The sequence below is a fragment of the Epinephelus lanceolatus genome, chromosome 15 (genome assembly GCF_041903045.1).
Source record: "Epinephelus lanceolatus isolate andai-2023 chromosome 15, ASM4190304v1, whole genome shotgun sequence".
Classification (NCBI taxonomy): Eukaryota; Metazoa; Chordata; class Actinopteri; order Perciformes; family Serranidae; genus Epinephelus; species Epinephelus lanceolatus.
In genome coordinates, this window is record NC_135748.1 from 8,301,215 (window position 1) to 8,320,649 (window position 19,435).

General features: G+C 43.4%; 5 non-coding genes across 5 annotated transcripts; all 5 read left to right on the forward strand.

Annotated features, from left to right (window-relative positions):
- The first annotated feature begins 9,814 nt into the window (after positions 1 to 9,814).
- On the forward strand, positions 9,815 to 9,955 carry LOC144467102 (U4 spliceosomal RNA). The gene has a single exon (XR_013493464.1). It is a non-coding gene; the product is annotated as a U4 spliceosomal RNA (small nuclear RNA).
- Positions 9,956 to 12,450: 2,495 nt separating this feature from the next.
- Positions 12,451 to 12,591, forward strand: LOC144467128 (U4 spliceosomal RNA). The gene has a single exon (XR_013493490.1). It is a non-coding gene; the product is annotated as a U4 spliceosomal RNA (small nuclear RNA).
- A 931-nt stretch (positions 12,592 to 13,522) lies between these two features.
- LOC144467177 (U4 spliceosomal RNA) lies at positions 13,523 to 13,663 on the forward strand. Its single transcript, XR_013493539.1, has one exon. It is a non-coding gene; the product is annotated as a U4 spliceosomal RNA (small nuclear RNA).
- Positions 13,664 to 16,156: 2,493 nt separating this feature from the next.
- Positions 16,157 to 16,297, forward strand: LOC144467139 (U4 spliceosomal RNA). The gene has a single exon (XR_013493501.1). It is a non-coding gene; the product is annotated as a U4 spliceosomal RNA (small nuclear RNA).
- A 931-nt stretch (positions 16,298 to 17,228) lies between these two features.
- On the forward strand, positions 17,229 to 17,369 carry LOC144467178 (U4 spliceosomal RNA). The gene has a single exon (XR_013493540.1). It is a non-coding gene; the product is annotated as a U4 spliceosomal RNA (small nuclear RNA).
- Positions 17,370 to 19,435: the final 2,066 nt, after the last annotated feature.

The following is a 19,435-nucleotide window of genomic DNA, read 5'->3' on the forward strand; positions in this document are numbered from 1 at the left end:
TCAATGCTGCGCAGATGAATTGCGTGTATTACAATTATCGTCTAACATCATTGCGTCTGATAAATTGGTCTTCTTTGTCATAACGTTATATATGCTACAATAAAGCTTAAAGCTGACGCCACAATTAAATCATATCAACACCAAATTGATAGTCTGAATAAAATCATCCTGATATTGAGCTGTGTTAGAAATTAACAGCTGCGCAGAAATATACCTAGTCTCCCTCTTTAAAAAACAAAAAGGAAAATCCCTCAAACACCATGAAGTGTAGACATGATAGGCTACTTTCCACATTTCCAGCAGCAAAGCTGTCAATTAGGCCCATTATCTTTAACAGGGATCATTTCCTCCAACAAAACAAAATGTTGGCACTAATTAATGGTGCTATTAAGTGTCCGCAAATGATAAGTTTCTTTCTTATGAAGGGGTGGGATGAAAGTTCGACTTCTTTCCACTCCGTTTTGAACAATCTTTTCATTGTCTGTTGTTGTTGCTTTCTTTTCTTTTTTAATGTTCAAAATAAACTTTCAAATCTAAATCAATCAAATTAATTAAACTTCCTGTCATGACTGGGCTGCATTTCTGTCAGCGGAGTCATTTTTTTCCGAACAGCTGATTGGCCAGTGGGTGGTGCTTTTTACAGGATCAGATTCAACCCTGAACTTACCCTGCTCCGGAGCAGGATAGCCGTTCAGAGTAAGTTACCATGGTGATCTACCCCAATAAGAACTGAACCGGCTTCGTGAGACCAAAAACCCAGGGTTAACCCTGAAGTTACCTCGCTGAGACAAAATCCTGCTTCGTGATACAGGCCCCCGGTCTGACTCTGGACATTGCTATGAAAGGGGTAAATGGAGGTTATCCAAAGGATCTACTATTTCCCTCTCCCCCATGAATGCCATGACATGGAAAATATGTTGTAAATAAATTGTTAAAGGATTGTTCAGCCAGGAAAAGGGAGGGCAGCTTAAAGCAGAAAGGTTAGAGGTTGAAGAATATTTGAGAAACACGTATTCAGATTTGGAGAAGAATAGGATAGTAGGTTTCCCACCTGATATCCCTCCATTAGGAGGGATAGAGCATGAGATGGATGTCAGGCCACCTAGGTGGAAGGAAGTTCAGGAGGTGGTCAGGCGTGCAAAGGCTTCTTCGGCCCCAGGGCCTAATGGAGTCCCCTACCGGGTTTATAAAAGTGCGCCTGATACCCTTAAATTTTTGTGGAAACAGCTAAGAATAGTTTGGGAAAAACAAATTATACCAAGAGCATGGCGTAGGGCAGGGGGTGTCCTCATTCCTAAGGAGAAGGAGTCTGTGGACCTTAGCCAGTTCCGGATGATTTCTCTCTTGAATGTGGAGGGGAAGATTTTCTTTAGTGTAGTAGCGCAGAGACTAGCTAGCTACTTAGAAAGGAATAGCTTAATAGATACCATGGTGCAGAAGGCAGGAATACCAGGTTTTTCAGGGTGTTTAGAGCATACTAGCATGATCTGGCACCAGATTCAGGCAGCGAAGATTAACAAAAGGGACCTACATGTAATATTTTTAGATCTTGCAAATGCGTTTGGTTCAGTACCGCACAGCCTCATTTGGAGTGCATTTGACTACTTCAGAGTGCCACAGGTAGTTGTTAACTTAGTGAAAGCATATTTTCAGGATATTAGGTTGTGTCTAAGTACAGCAGGTTTCACAACAGGTTGGCAGAGGCTAGAAATAGGCATCATGGCAGGGTGTACAATTTCTCCATTAGCATTTACTATGGCAATGGAAGTAATCATTAGGGCTTCTAAGTGGGTGGTAGGTGGGGAGAGACGGCAGAATGGGTTGCATCTTCCACCAGTTAGGGCTTACATGGATGACATGACACTGGTGACCACAACAATGCCATGTACAAAGAGGCTACTAGAGAAGGTAAATAAGAACCTCAAGTGGGCCAGCATGAAAATCAAGCCTAGTAAATCTAGAAGCATCTCGATATGTAGAGGGAAGTTAAGTGATAGGAAGTTTGTCATAGATGATGAGGACATCCCAACAATTAGGGAAAAGTCAGTAAAGAGCTTAGGTAGGTGCTACAATGTAGAGTTGAATGATAAGGAACAGGTGGTGAAATTTAGAAAAGATGTGGCTGAAGGATTGGATAGAATAGATAAATCAGAACTTCCAGGAAAGTTGAAGTTGTGGTGTTTGCAATTTGGGCTATATCCTAGGTTAATGTGGCCATTGTCAGTTTATGAAATTCCAATATCTGTTGTGGAGAGAATGGAAAGGTCGGTTAGCTCCTACATTAGGAAGTGGTTGGGCGCTCCTAGGTGCCTAAGTAGTGTTGCATTGTATGGAAAAGGGATACTTCAGCTGCCAGTATCTAGTTTAACAGAGGAATTTAAATGTACCAAGGTCAGGACAGAGCTCTTGTTATCTGGGAGTAAGGACGTGGTAGTTAGGAGTGTGGTTCCAAATCCAACCAAGGGGAGGAAGTGGAACCCAAGATCGGCAGTTCAGGAGGCAGAGGCAGCTCTTAGACATGCAGAGATTGTAGGTAATGTTCAGTTTGGCCGGGGAGGCCTGGGGCATGGCTCAGGTAAACCGGTATGGAATACAGCAGGCCTCAAAGATAAAAGAAAGCTGGTTGTAGAACAGATACGCAGACAGGAAGAGATAGTAAGGGGTGCAAAGGTAGTGGCCCAGGCTAAACAGGGACAGTGGTTGAATTGGGAAAGTGTAGAGAAGAGGAAGCTTAGTTGGAGGGACCTGTGGAGTATGGAGGAGAATCGTATTAGATTCCTGGTAGGGGCTACATACGATGTGTTACCAACCCCCCAGAACCTAAAACTGTGGGTAAATGAGGACCCATCATGCCCATTGTGTTCACGTACCGCAACTTTAAAGCATATTTTGTCAGGCTGTAAAGTTGGCTTGTCACAAGGCTGATATACATGGCGACATAATCAGGTGTTGAAATGTTTAGCTGCAGGCATCGAAGGGAAACGAAGACAGGTGAATTCAGAAGGTGTTAAGGATAGGGGCTTAGTAATTCAGTTTGTCCGTGAGGGAGAGAAATACAGAAGGGATAAGTTAGTGAGGAGGCAAGGGTGTGGCCGCCTAGAAGGTGCTTGTGATTGGGAAATGCAAGTAGATTTAGGGGGAAAGCTTGTTGTTCCTCAGGAAATAGTCTGTACCAGGCAGAGGCCTGACTTAGTGTTGTGGTCAGTGAGTCAACAGATAGTTTATTTCATTGAGCTGACAGTTCCTTGGGAAGACTCAGTGGAAGAAGCCTATGAAAGAAAAAAGCTTAGATATGCAGACTTAGGAGCAGAAGCTGAGCAGCGAGGATGGAAGACTAGGATTTGTCCAGTGGAAGTGGGGTGTAGGGGATTCATAGCAAGATCAACTGTCTCACTCCTGGGGGAACTCGGAGTGCGGGGACAGAATTTGAGGAAGACAGTGAGGGAAATGTCAGATGAAGCAATTAAATGCAGCCAGTTTATCTATTACAGAAGAAATAATGTCAGCTGGGGGCCAGCAGGGGGAACTACTAAGCAGGGCACATAACTCCTTGAGATCAGGTGGAGAGATCCACTTCCTGTCAGGAGAAATCCAGGAAGAGGAAGTATTTAAGTGTGGGAGTGGCCTATTGGAATCCATTTTGTTTGAGGCCATGCGGCAAGGTGAGTGTGCTTGCTGATCCTGTAAGTCCAGTTAGCTCCTTTAACTTTAGCTTATATTGTAGTTATGCTATGTAGTGTGTGAAATAGAGTATGGTGAATGTGACAGGAAAGCTAGTATCAGCATTGCTTCTGCCTGGAGCTCGCATGTATGGAGCCTGGGTTTGGTTGAAGATGGCAGTGCTGTTTGGGCTGAGAAAGCCATGTGTAAGTAAGAAGGAAATCCAGGAAGAGGAAGGTTATTTAAGTGTGGGAGTGGCCTATTTGAATCCATTTTGTTTGAGACCATGCTGCAAAGTGAGTGTGTTTGCTGATCCTGTGAGTTCATTTATCTCCTTTAACTTTAGCTTACATTGTAGTTATGCTATGTAGCATGTGAAATAGAGTATGGTGAATGTGCTAGTAAAGGTAGTATCAGCATTGCTTCTGCCTGGAGCTCGCATAAACGGAGCCTGGGCTTGGTTGAAGTTGGCAGTGCTGTTTGGGCTGAGATCACTGTCCAGCCTCCTGGAGGTGTCATTGTTGTGAGGGCTCGTCCTGGGGAGGTAGACTGTACAGCCTAACCCGGCGGGGGAGTGTGATAGCCTAACAAGGCTTCCTTCCCTGGGTCTACCTCCTCTGTGGTAGTATAGGTAAGGTAAAGGAGGTTGTTCGGTTAGTGTGGGGAGCAGTGAGACCTGGCATTAGGGGAGTGTCTCTGGGACGCCAGAGATCACTGTCTAGCCTCCTGGAGGTGTCGTGGGACTAACTAGGCGAAACACCGGTGAAAGGAGGTTCCCACCCGATGACCCCAAAGACATGCTAGTTATCACTGCTCACGGGTCTGTATAGTTAAGCCTTGCCATAATAGCTTATCGTAGGGCTTAGGAGGATTATTCACTGAGCGCTGATCCCTTTTTTTTTTTTTATTATTATTATTAGAGCACAAACTTCTTGTGTTTATTTGAATTCAGAACTAGCCCAGCTAGTGACTGCTGTGAATAGGGCAGCTGACAACAAGGGAAAGACCATGTGACCGCTTGGAAAGACAGCTGACAGGAGGGAAAAGACCCCAGCGGTGCTGGCATGGGTTAGCAACCCATGGTAGCAGTGGTGAGGCCTAGCAGCCTTATTACAACCAAAATTAGCTACAGCCAACATAGGGAAAATACCCCAAGAGTCAGCGAGAGCAGGGGTGGAAGATGACTCACAGGTGGATTACACGGTAACAGACATTGGAAAGGACACGACTATGACTTGGACCGGTGACTCAGTGAAGGATAGGGGCACGGACCTATCCACCAGTGCTAGAATTAGCAGCACTCAGGGCAAGGTGAGCGCATCTGTAGAGGGCAAAAGTAGCATAGTTGAGAACAAGATGCTTCAGGTCTGTCCTTGCGGCTGGCAGAAAGTAACATCAGTGAAAGGCCTCAGAACTCATCAGGGAAAGAAGAAGTGTGTGGCAAAGAAAGGGCAGAGTAGCCGCATTGATCAGTACTTCCTAAGAAGTCAGTCGAGTCAGTCGGATGAAGTCCAGCGGCAGGTAGAAAACCACAGTTCGCAGGATATCAGTAACGCTGCCACTGAGGAGGAGGGGGTAGTAAGAGAGGATGCAGGTGACACTGAGGCCAGTATGCTAGCCAGAGAAAGAACTATGGAGCAAAAGGTTAGAGTTAGATGGCCTAGAGCAAATGACAGTAAAGAATGGGAGATAGTTAATAGAGACTTGTCAGTAATCTTGAGTAGGCTTAGAGGAAATGCAATACAAAGGTTAGAAAAGATGGGAGATATAATGTATTCATATGGTGTAGAGAGGTTTGGGGTGCATGAGAGAAAGAGGAGTGAGAGGGTACAGTCAGGTAAGTCTAGGCGGCAGAGAGAAATAGAGAAGTTAGTCAAGGAAAGGAGACAGTTAAGAAAGCAGTGGAAAAAGGCTACAGAAGAAGAAAGGGAGGGAATTAAGGTGTTGCAAGAGGAGTTGAGGAGCAGGCTAGCAGTTCTTAGAAGGGCGGAGCATCTCAGGAAAAAGAGGAGGAAGAAGGAATATGCTAGGACAGGTTTTTTCAGGGACCCTTTTAAGTTTGTTAAAGGATTGTTCAGCCAGGAAAAGGGAGGGCAGCTTAAAGCAGAAAGGTTAGAGGTTGAAGAATATTTGAGAAACACGTATTCAGATTTGGAGAAGAATAGGATAGTAGGTTTCCCACCTGATATCCCTCCATTAGGAGGGATAGAGCATGAGATGGATGTCAGGCCACCTAGGTGGAAGGAAGTTCAGGAGGTGGTCAGGCGTGCAAAGGCTTCTTCGGCCCCAGGGCCTAATGGAGTCCCCTACCGGGTTTATAAAAGTGCGCCTGATACCCTTAAATTTTTGTGGAAACAGCTAAGAATAGTTTGGGAAAAACAAATTATACCAAGAGCATGGCGTAGGGCAGGGGGTGTCCTCATTCCTAAGGAGAAGGAGTCTGTGGACCTTAGCCAGTTCCGGATGATTTCTCTCTTGAATGTGGAGGGGAAGATTTTCTTTAGTGTAGTAGCGCAGAGACTAGCTAGCTACTTAGAAAGGAATAGCTTAATAGATACCATGGTGCAGAAGGCAGGAATACCAGGTTTTTCAGGGTGTTTAGAGCATACTAGCATGATCTGGCACCAGATTCAGGCAGCGAAGATTAACAAAAGGGACCTACATGTAATATTTTTAGATCTTGCAAATGCGTTTGGTTCAGTACCGCACAGCCTCATTTGGAGTGCATTTGACTACTTCAGAGTGCCACAGGTAGTTGTTAACTTAGTGAAAGCATATTTTCAGGATATTAGGTTGTGTCTAAGTACAGCAGGTTTCACAACAGGTTGGCAGAGGCTAGAAATAGGCATCATGGCAGGGTGTACAATTTCTCCATTAGCATTTACTATGGCAATGGAAGTAATCATTAGGGCTTCTAAGTGGGTGGTAGGTGGGGAGAGACGGCAGAATGGGTTGCATCTTCCACCAGTTAGGGCTTACATGGATGACATGACACTGGTGACCACAACAATGCCATGTACAAAGAGGCTACTAGAGAAGGTAAATAAGAACCTCAAGTGGGCCAGCATGAAAATCAAGCCTAGTAAATCTAGAAGCATCTCGATATGTAGAGGGAAGTTAAGTGATAGGAAGTTTGTCATAGATGATGAGGACATCCCAACAATTAGGGAAAAGTCAGTAAAGAGCTTAGGTAGGTGCTACAATGTAGAGTTGAATGATAAGGAACAGGTGGTGAAATTTAGAAAAGATGTGGCTGAAGGATTGGATAGAATAGATAAATCAGAACTTCCAGGAAAGTTGAAGTTGTGGTGTTTGCAATTTGGGCTATATCCTAGGTTAATGTGGCCATTGTCAGTTTATGAAATTCCAATATCTGTTGTGGAGAGAATGGAAAGGTCGGTTAGCTCCTACATTAGGAAGTGGTTGGGCGCTCCTAGGTGCCTAAGTAGTGTTGCATTGTATGGAAAAGGGATACTTCAGCTGCCAGTATCTAGTTTAACAGAGGAATTTAAATGTACCAAGGTCAGGACAGAGCTCTTGTTATCTGGGAGTAAGGACGTGGTAGTTAGGAGTGTGGTTCCAAATCCAACCAAGGGGAGGAAGTGGAACCCAAGATCGGCAGTTCAGGAGGCAGAGGCAGCTCTTAGACATGCAGAGATTGTAGGTAATGTTCAGTTTGGCCGGGGAGGCCTGGGGCATGGCTCAGGTAAACCGGTATGGAATACAGCAGGCCTCAAAGATAAAAGAAAGCTGGTTGTAGAACAGATACGCAGACAGGAAGAGATAGTAAGGGGTGCAAAGGTAGTGGCCCAGGCTAAACAGGGACAGTGGTTGAATTGGGAAAGTGTAGAGAAGAGGAAGCTTAGTTGGAGGGACCTGTGGAGTATGGAGGAGAATCGTATTAGATTCCTGGTAGGGGCTACATACGATGTGTTACCAACCCCCCAGAACCTAAAACTGTGGGTAAATGAGGACCCATCATGCCCATTGTGTTCACGTACCGCAACTTTAAAGCATATTTTGTCAGGCTGTAAAGTTGGCTTGTCACAAGGCCGATATACATGGCGACATAATCAGGTGTTGAAATGTTTAGCTGCAGGCATCGAAGGGAAACGAAGACAGGTGAATTCAGAAGGTGTTAAGGATAGGGGCTTAGTAATTCAGTTTGTCCGTGAGGGAGAGAAATACAGAAGGGATAAGTTAGTGAGGAGGCAAGGGTGTGGCCGCCTAGAAGGTGCTTGTGATTGGGAAATGCAAGTAGATTTAGGGGGAAAGCTTGTTGTTCCTCAGGAAATAGTCTGTACCAGGCAGAGGCCTGACTTAGTGTTGTGGTCAGTGAGTCAACAGATAGTTTATTTCATTGAGCTGACAGTTCCTTGGGAAGACTCAGTGGAAGAAGCCTATGAAAGAAAAAAGCTTAGATATGCAGACTTAGGAGCAGAAGCTGAGCAGCGAGGATGGAAGACTAGGATTTGTCCAGTGGAAGTGGGGTGTAGGGGATTCATAGCAAGATCAACTGTCTCACTCCTGGGGGAACTCGGAGTGCGGGGACAGAATTTGAGGAAGACAGTGAGGGAAATGTCAGATGAAGCAATTAAATGCAGCCAGTTTATCTATTACAGAAGAAATAATGTCAGCTGGGGGCCAGCAGGGGGAACTACTAAGCAGGGCACATAACTCCTTGAGATCAGGTGGAGAGATCCACTTCCTGTCAGGAGAAATCCAGGAAGAGGAAGTATTTAAGTGTGGGAGTGGCCTATTGGAATCCATTTTGTTTGAGGCCATGCGGCAAGGTGAGTGTGCTTGCTGATCCTGTAAGTCCAGTTAGCTCCTTTAACTTTAGCTTATATTGTAGTTATGCTATGTAGTGTGTGAAATAGAGTATGGTGAATGTGACAGGAAAGCTAGTATCAGCATTGCTTCTGCCTGGAGCTCGCATGTATGGAGCCTGGGTTTGGTTGAAGATGGCAGTGCTGTTTGGGCTGAGAAAGCCATGTGTAAGTAAGAAGGAAATCCAGGAAGAGGAAGGTTATTTAAGTGTGGGAGTGGCCTATTTGAATCCATTTTGTTTGAGACCATGCTGCAAAGTGAGTGTGTTTGCTGATCCTGTGAGTTCATTTATCTCCTTTAACTTTAGCTTACATTGTAGTTATGCTATGTAGCATGTGAAATAGAGTATGGTGAATGTGCTAGTAAAGGTAGTATCAGCATTGCTTCTGCCTGGAGCTCGCATAAACGGAGCCTGGGCTTGGTTGAAGTTGGCAGTGCTGTTTGGGCTGAGATCACTGTCCAGCCTCCTGGAGGTGTCATTGTTGTGAGGGCTCGTCCTGGGGAGGTAGACTGTACAGCCTAACCCGGCGGGGGAGTGTGATAGCCTAACAAGGCTTCCTTCCCTGGGTCTACCTCCTCTGTGGTAGTATAGGTAAGGTAAAGGAGGTTGTTCGGTTAGTGTGGGGAGCAGTGAGACCTGGCATTAGGGGAGTGTCTCTGGGACGCCAGAGATCACTGTCTAGCCTCCTGGAGGTGTCGTGGGACTAACTAGGCGAAACACCGGTGAAAGGAGGTTCCCACCCGATGACCCCAAAGACATGCTAGTTATCACTGCTCACGGGTCTGTATAGTTAAGCCTTGCCATAATAGCTTATCGTAGGGCTTAGGAGGATTATTCACTGAGCGCTGATCCCTTTTTTTTTTTTTATTATTATTATTAGAGCACAAACTTCTTGTGTTTATTTGAATGTAGTTTGTAGTCACCAAACCAGTGACATGCAACACAAACATGACTGTACACCCCGTAAGGTTGTAGTCGTCCTCTATAATGGAAAGAATGAGCCAAGATCTGTGCTTTCTCAAGCTGTCTTTAAGTCATCAGACTACCATTAACCAGTTTTAGACAGCCTGGATCCTTGATTAAATATGCCTTTATTTGTAATCTTGGTTTACCCCAGTAGTCTAACAAAGAAGGTATTCAAAGAGTTTAGTATTTCCCCCATCCCCCATGACTGCCACTACATGGAAAAGGCGTGGTTTGTAGTCAATAAGCCAATCACATGCAAAATCAGCATTACTGTACACCCCATCAGGTTAGAGAAATGCACCATGTGTGTTGTGAGTGTTTGACAAGGACCACTTTAATCTTGTGGAGGTAATGGGCATCCTTTCGCAGAGGCAATATCATAGTCTATGAAGTTTTACTGAGACGTGATTATTGCTAGTTGAAAACTTAACCCAACACCCCGCCGGGATGACTTGAAATATAGTCAGCTCAGGCAATTTTTGTTGGTCTCCAAGGAGACGTACAAGTCTGTTCTAAGGTTAAATCCTGCACCCGAGTCTAGTGACCATGGCCCTAACATGGGTGAATACAGTCAAGGTTTTTTTTTTGCTCTTTCAACCTGTCTTTATATCTGAAAGTCTGTACAGTCCAAATTGAAAAACTGCTTTTGAAATCCGTAATAGACTAGAAAACATTTTTTTGCAGCGGGCTGGGTACATAAATATATGCCGTAAATTTGGGCATTTTAACATTGATGACTTTGAGGATTGGCTTGCTTCTGGAGCCTGCCTCAAGTGGCCATTCAAGGAACTGCAGTTTTTGGAAGTTCTGTGTTGGCTTCACTTCTCAGCCCTGGAGAGTGCATCTTGGGATTTACCCATGTTGGCTGGCTTGGTTTGAACTGACAAAAGAAGGCTTGAACAAGGGATAGTACAGCCCTGGGGCCTGTATCACGAAGCGAGATCAACCTTTCCTGGGTTACCCAGACCTATCCTGGGTTGACTAACCCTAACAATGGCAATCAGGATAATCGGTATCACGACGCTGGATATCAACTCGGTAAATCAACCCAGGGTTGCTTTATCAAAAGCCGTGAACGCGCACGCAGCGGACCAATCACAATCATGAGAGAAGCGCAGCGTCACTGAGCGTCCTCACTGAGCGTCCTCACTGAGCGTCCTCACAGAGCGCTGTATGTGAGGAAAAAAAGTATTTCTCGTGAGGATCAGAGATTAACTCTACTAAAATATGAGGAGGAGGAAAGCAACATTAGAGAAAAGGCCAACACCGTGGCAGCTGCAGGAGGAGGAAACATGCGTGGCAACGCATAACGGGATGAATAATGTTTAGTTTTAGTTTAGATTAGTTTATTTGCACATAATGTTAAAAACAGACAGTATAAAATTTACAAGATTAAACAAAGAAAAGTGCTGGAGAGGTTAGAAGCCACTAAAAGCTTATCAAAGAAATTCCCCTGTCAAAACATCAATGAAATCACATGATAGAGAAGGAAAAAAAACGGGTCAGGAAAGAAGAAATAGAGGAGGAGAGAGGGAAAAATCAAGACAAAACAAGGTAGCAAATAAAATGATGTGTAGGTTAAATTACTCATCACTGGTTCAAGTAGCTACAGTACCTCTACCTGTACATCTGACACTGATCACACCCTTGAATCCCATGAAATCAATGCTGCGCAGATGAATTGCGTGTATTACAATTATCGTCTAACATCATTGCGTCTGATAAATTGGTCTTCTTTGTCATAACGTTATATATGCTACAATAAAGCTTAAAGCTGACGCCACAATTAAATCATATCAACACCAAATTGATAGTCTGAATAAAATCATCCTGATATTGAGCTGTGTTAGAAATTAACAGCTGCGCAGAAATATACCTAGTCTCCCTCTTTAAAAAACAAAAAGGAAAATCCCTCAAACACCATGAAGTGTAGACATGACAGGCTACTTTCCACATTTCCAGCAGCAAAGCTGTCAATTAGGCCCATTATCTTTAACAGGGATCATTTCCTCCAACAAAACAAAATGTTGGCACTAATTAATGGTGCTATTAAGTGTCCGCAAATGATCAGTTTCTTTCTTATGAAGGGGTGGGATGAAAGTTCGACTCCTTTCCACTCCGTTTTGAACAATCTTTTCATTGTCTGTTGTTGTTGCTTTCTTTTCTTTTTTAATGTTCAAAATAAACTTTCAAATCAAAATCAATCAAATTAATTAAACTTCCCATCATGACTGGGCTGCATTTCTGTCAGCGGAGTCATTTTTTTCCGAACAGCTGATTGGCCAGTGGGTGGTGCTTTTTACAGGATCAGATTCAACCCTGAACTTACCCTGCTCCGGAGCAGGATAGCCGTTCAGAGTAAGTTACCATGGTGATCTACCCCAATAAGAACTGAACCGGCTTCGTGAGACCAAAAACCCAGGGTTAACCCTGAAGTTACCTCGCTGAGACAAAATCCTGCTTCGTGATACAGGCCCCCGGTCTGACTCTGGACATTGCTATGAAAGGGGTAAATGGAGGTTATCCAAAGGATCTACTATTTCCCTCTCCCCCATGAATGCCATGACATGGAAAATATGTAGTTTGTAGTCACCAAACCAGTGACATGCAACACAAACATGACTGTACACCCCGTAAGGTTGTAGTCGTCCTCTATAATGGAAAGAATGAGCCAAGATCTGTGCTTTCTCAAGCTGTCTTTAAGTCATCAGACTACCATTAACCAGTTTTAGACAGCCTGGATCCTTGATTAAATATGCCTTTATTTGTAATCTTGGTTTACCCCAGTAGTCTAACAAAGAAGGTATTCAAAGAGTTTAGTATTTCCCCCATCCCCCATGACTGCCACTACATGGAAAAGGCGTGGTTTGTAGTCAATAAGCCAATCACATGCAAAATCAGCATTACTGTACACCCCATCAGGTTAGAGAAATGCACCATGTGTGTTGTGAGTGTTTGACAAGGACCACTTTAATCTTGTGGAGGTAATGGGCATCCTTTCGCAGAGGCAATATCATAGTCTATGAAGTTTTACTGAGACGTGATTATTGCTAGTTGAAAACTTAACCCAATACCCCGCCGGGATGACTTGAAATATAGTCAGCTCAGGCAATTTTTGTTGGTCTCCAAAGAGACGTACAAGTCTGTTCTAAGGTTAAATCCTGCACCCGAGTCTAGTGACCATGGCCCTAACATGGGTGAATACAGTCAAGGTTTTGTTGCTCTTTCAACCTGTCTTTATATCTCAAAGTCTGTACAGTCCAACTTGAAAAACTACTTTTGAAATCAGCAATAGAGAAGAAAACAGGTTTTGCAGCGGGCTGGGTACATAAATATATGCTGTAAATTTGGGCATTTTAACATTGATGACTTTGAGGATTGGCTTGCTTCTGGAGCCTGCCTCAAGTGGCCATTCAAGGAACTGCAGTTTTTGGAAGTTCTGTGTTGGCTTCACTTTTCAGCCCTGGAGAGTGCATTTTGGGATTGACCCGTGTTGGCTGGCTTGGTTTGAACTGACAAAAGAAGGCTTGAACAAGGGATAGTACAGCCCTGGTCTGACTCTGGACATTGCTATGAAAGGGGTAAATGGAGGTTATCCAAAGGATCTACTATTTCCCTCTCCCCCATGAATGCCATGACATGGAAAATATGTAGTTTGTAGTCAACAAACCAGTGACATGCAACACAAACATGACTGTACACCCCGTAAGGTTGTAGTCGTCCTCTATAATGGAAAGAATGAGCCAAGATCTGTGCTTTCTCAAGCTGTCTTTAAGTCATCAGACTACCATTAACCAGTTTTAGACAGCCTGGATCCTTGATTAAATATGCCTTTATTTGTAATCTTGGTTTACCCCAGTAGTCTAACAAAGAAGGTATTCAAAGAGTTTAGTATTTCCCCCATCCCCCATGACTGCCACTACATGGAAAAGGCGTGGTTTGTAGTCAGTAAGCCAATCACATGCAAAATCAGCATTACTGTACACCCCATCAGGTTAGAGAAATGCACCATGTGTGTTGTGAGTGTTTGACAAGGACCACTTTAATCCTGTGGAGGTAATGGGCATCCTTTCGCAGAGGCAATATCATAGTCTATGAAGTTTTACTGAGACGTGATTATTGCTAGTTGAAAACTTAACCCAATACCCCGCCGGGATGACTTGAAATATAGTCAGCTCAGGCAATTTTTGTTGGTCTCCAAGGAGACGTACAAGTCTGTTCTAAGGTTAAATCCTGCACCCGAGTCTAGTGACCATGGCCCTAACATGGGTGAATACAGTCAAGGGTTTTTTTTGCTCTTTCAACCTTTCTTTATATCTGAAAGTCTGTACAGTCCAAATTGAAAAACTGCTTTTGAAATCCGTAATAGACTAGAAAACATTTTTTGCAGCGGGCTGGGTACATAAATATATGCCGTAAATTTGGGCATTTTAACATTGATGACTTTGAGGATTGGCTTGCTTCTGGAGCCTGCCTCAAGTGGCCATTCAAGGAACTGCAGTTTTTGGAAGTTCTGTGTTGGCTTCACTTTTCAGCCCTGGAGAGTGCATCTTGGGATTTACCCATGTTGTCTGGCTTGGTTTGAATTGACAAAAGAAGGCTTGAACAAGGGATAGTACAGCCCTGGGGCCTGTATCACGAAGCGAGATCAACCTTTCCTGGGTTACCCAGACCTATCCTGGGTTGACTAACCCTAACAATGGCAATCAGGATAATCGGTATCACGACGCTGGATATCAACTCGGTAAATCAACCCAGGGTTGCTTTATCAAAAGCCGTGAACGCGCACGCAGCGGACCAATCACAATCATGAGAGAAGCGCAGCGTCACTGAGCGTCCTCACTGAGCGTCCTCACTGAGCGTCCTCACAGAGCGCTGTATGTGAGGAAAAAAAGTATTTCTCGTGAGGATCAGAGATTAACTCTACTAAAATATGAGGAGGAGGAAAGCAACATTAGAGAAAAGGCCAACACCGTGGCAGCTGCAGGAGGAGGAAACATGCGTGGCAACGCATAACGGGATGAATAATGTTTAGTTTTAGTTTAGATTAGTTTATTTGCACATAATGTTAAAAACAGACAGTATAAAATTTACAAGATTAAACAAAGAAAAGTGCCGGAGAGGTTAGAAGCCACTAAAAGCTTATCAAAGAAATTCCCCTGTCAAAACATCAATGAAATCACATGATAGAGAAGGAAAAAAAACGGGTCAGGAAAGAAGAAATAGAGGAGGAGAGAGGGAAAAATCAAGACAAAACAAGGTAGCAAATAAAATGATGTGTAGGTTAAATTACTCATCACTGGTTCAAGTAGCTACAGTACCTCTACCTGTACATCTGACACTGATCACACCCTTGAATCCCATGAAATCAATGCTGCGCAGATGAATTGCGTGTATTACAATTATCGTCTAACATCATTGCGTCTGATAAATTGGTCTTCTTTGTCATAACGTTATATATGCTACAATAAAGCTTAAAGCTGACGCCACAATTAAATCATATCAACACCAAATTGATAGTCTGAATAAAATCATCCTGATATTGAGCTGTGTTAGAAATTAACAGCTGCGCAGAAATATACCTAGTCTCCCTCTTTAAAAAACAAAAAGGAAAATCCCTCAAACACCATGAAGTGTAGACATGATAGGCTACTTTCCACATTTCCAGCAGCAAAGCTGTCAATTAGGCCCATTATCTTTAACAGGGATCATTTCCTCCAACAAAACAAAATGTTGGCACTAATTAATGGTGCTATTAAGTGTCCGCAAATGATCAGTTTCTTTCTTATGAAGGGGTGGGATGAAAGTTCGACTCCTTTCCACTCCGTTTTGAACAATCTTTTCATTGTCTGTTGTTGTTGCTTTCTTTTCTTTTTTAATGTTCAAAATAAACTTTCAAATCAAAATCAATCAAATTAATTAAACTTCCCATCATGACTGGGCTGCATTTCTGTCAGCGGAGTCATTTTTTTCCGAACAGCTGATTGGCCAGTGGGTGGTGCTTTTTACAGGATCAGATTCAACCCTGAACTTACCCTGCTCCGGAGCAGGATAGCCGTTCAGAGTAAGTTACCATGGTGATCTACCCCAATAAGAACTGAACCGGCTTCGTGAGACCAAAAACCCAGGGTTAACCCTGAAGTTACCTCGCTGAGACAAAATCCTGCTTCGTGATACAGGCCCCCGGTCTGACTCTGGACATTGCTATGAAAGGGGTAAATGGAGGTTATCCAAAGGATCTACTATTTCCCTCTCCCCCATGAATGCCATGACATGGAAAATATGTAGTTTGTAGTCACCAAACCAGTGACATGCAACACAAACATGACTGTACACCCCGTAAGGTTGTAGTCGTCCTCTATAATGGAAAGAATGAGCCAAGATCTGTGCTTTCTCAAGCTGTCTTTAAGTCATCAGACTACCATTAACCAGTTTTAGACAGCCTGGATCCTTGATTAAATATGCCTTTATTTGTAATCTTGGTTTACCCCAGTAGTCTAACAAAGAAGGTATTCAAAGAGTTTAGTATTTCCCCCATCCCCCATGACTGCCACTACATGGAAAAGGCGTGGTTTGTAGTCAATAAGCCAATCACATGCAAAATCAGCATTACTGTACACCCCATCAGGTTAGAGAAATGCACCATGTGTGTTGTGAGTGTTTGACAAGGACCACTTTAATCTTGTGGAGGTAATGGGCATCCTTTCGCAGAGGCAATATCATAGTCTATGAAGTTTTACTGAGACGTGATTATTGCTAGTTGAAAACTTAACCCAATACCCCGCCGGGATGACTTGAAATATAGTCAGCTCAGGCAATTTTTGTTGGTCTCCAAAGAGACGTACAAGTCTGTTCTAAGGTTAAATCCTGCACCCGAGTCTAGTGACCATGGCCCTAACATAGGTGAATACAGTCAAGGTTTTGTTGCTCTTTCAACCTGTCTTTATATCTGAAAGTCTGTACAGTCCAACTTGAAAAACTACTTTTGAAATCCGCAATAGAGAAGAAAACAGGTTTTGCAGCGGGCTGGGTACATAAATATATGCTGTAAATTTGGTCATTTTAACATTGATGACTTTGAGGATTGGCTTGCTTCTGGAGCCTGCCTCAAGTGGCCATTCAAGGAACTGCAGTTTTTGGAAGTTCTGTGTTGGCTTCACTTTTCAGCCCTGGAGAGTGCATTTTGGGATTGACCCGTGTTGGCTGGCTTGGTTTGAACTGACAAAAGAAGGCTTGAACAAGGGATAGTACAGCCCTGGTCTGACTCTGGACATTGCTATGAAAGGGGTAAATGGAGGTTATCCAAAGGATCTACTATTTCCCTCTCCCCCATGAATGCCATGACATGGAAAATATGTAGTTTGTAGTCAACAAACCAGTGACATGCAACACAAACATGACTGTACACCCCGTAAGGTTGTAGTCGTCCTCTATAATGGAAAGAATGAGCCAAGATCTGTGCTTTCTCAAGCTGTCTTTAAGTCATCAGACTACCATTAACCAGTTTTAGACAGCCTGGATCCTTGATTAAATATGCCTTTATTTGTAATCTTGGTTTACCCCAGTAGTCTAACAAAGAAGGTATTCAAAGAGTTTAGTATTTCCCCCATCCCCCATGACTGCCACTACATGGAAAAGGCGTGGTTTGTAGTCAGTAAGCCAATCACATGCAAAATCAGCATTACTGTACACCCCATCAGGTTAGAGAAATGCACCATGTGTGTTGTGAGTGTTTGACAAGGACCACTTTAATCTTGTGGAGGTAATGGGCATCCTTTCGCAGAGGCAATATCATAGTCTATGAAGTTTTACTGAGACGTGATTATTGCTAGTTGAAAACTTAACCCAATACCCCGCCGGGATGACTTGAAATATAGTCAGCTCAGGCAATTTTTGTTGGTCTCCAAGGAGACGTACAAGTCTGTTCTAAGGTTAAATCCTGCACCCGAGTCTAGTGACCATGGCCCTAACATGGGTGAATACAGTCAAGGGTTTTTTTTGCTCTTTCAACCTGTCTTTATATCTGAAAGTCTGTACAGTCCAAATTGAAAAACTGCTTTTGAAATCCGTAATAGACTAGCAAACATTTTTTGCAGCGGGCTGGGTACATAAATATATGCCGTAAATTTGGGCATTTTAACATTGATGACTTTGAGGATTGGCTTGCTTCTGGAGCCTGCCTCAAGTGGCCATTCAAGGAACTGCAGTTTTTGGAAGTTCTGTGTTGGCTTCACTTTTCAGCCCTGGAGAGTGCATCTTGGGATTTACCCATGTTGGCTGGCTTGGTTTGAATTGACAAAAGAAGGCTTGAACAAGGGATAGTACAGCCCTGGGGCCTGTATCACGAAGCGAGATCAACCTTTCCTGGGTTACCCAGACCTATCCTGGGTTGACTAACCCTAACAATGGCAATCAGGATAATCGGTATCACGACGCTGGATATCAACTCGGTAAATCAACCCAGGGTTGCTTTATCAAAAGCCGTGAACGCGCACGCAGCGGACCAATCACAATCATGAGAGAAGCGCAGCGTCACTGAGCGTCCTCACTGAGCGTCCTCACTGAGCGTCCTCACAGAGCGCTGTATGTGAGGAAAAAAAGTATTTCTCGTGAGGATCAGAGATTAACTCTACTAAAATATGAGGAGGAGGAAAGCAACATTAGAGAAAAGGCCAACACCGTGGCAGCTGCAGGAGGAGGAAACATGCGTGGCAACGCATAACGGGATGAATAATGTTTAGTTTTAGTTTAGATTAGTTTATTTGCACATAATGTTAAAAACAGACAGTATAAAATTTACAAGATTAAACAAAGAAAAGTGCCGGAGAGGTTAGAAGCCACTAAAAGCTTATCAAAGAAATTCCCCTGTCAAAACATCAATGAAATCACATGATAGAGAAGGAAAAAAAACGGGTCAGGAAAGAAGAAATAGAGGAGGAGAGAGGGAAAAATCAAGACAAAACAAGGTAGCAAATAAAATGATGTGTAGGTTAAATTACTCATCACTGGTTCAAGTAGCTACAGTACCTCTACCTGTACATCTGACACTGATCACACCCTTGAATCCCATGAAATCAATGCTGCGCAGATGAATTGCGTGTATTACAATTATCGTCTAACATCATTGCGTCTGATAAATTGGTCTTCTTTGTCATAACGTTATATATGCTACAATAAAGCTTAAAGCTGACGCCACAATTAAATCATATCAACACCAAATTGATAGTCTGAATAAAATCATCCTGATATTGAGCTGTGTTAGAAATTAACAGCTGCGCAGAAATATACCTAGTCTCCCTCTTTAAAAAACAAAAAGGAAAATCCCTCAAACACCATGAAGTGTAGACATGATAGGCTACTTTCCACATTTCCAGCAGCAAAGCTGTCAATTAGGCCCATTATCTTTAACAGGGATCATTTCCTCCAACAAAACAAAATGTTGGCACTAATTAATGGTGCTATTAAGTGTCCGCAAATGATCAGTTTCTTTCTTATGAAGGGGTGGGATGAAAGTTCGACTCCTTTCCACTCCGTTTTGAACAATCTTTTCATTGTCTGTTGTTGTTGCTTTCTTTTCTTTTTTAATGTTCAAAATAAACTTTCAAATCAAAATCAATCAAATTAATTAAACTTCCCATCATGACTGGGCTGCATTTCTGTCAGCGGAGTCATTTTTTTCCGAACAGCTGATTGGCCAGTGGGTGGTGCTTTTTACAGGATCAGATTCAACCCTGAACTTACCCTGCTCCGGAGCAGGATAGCCGTTCAGAGTAAGTTACCATGGTGATCTACCCCAATAAGAACTGAACCGGCTTCGTGAGACCAAAAACCCAGGGTTAACCCTGAAGTTACCTCGCTGAGACAAAATCCTGCTTCGTGATACAGGCCCCCGGTCTGACTCTGGACATTGCTATGAAAGGGGTAAATGGAGGTTATCCAAAGGATCTACTATTTCCCTCTCCCCCATGAATGCCATGA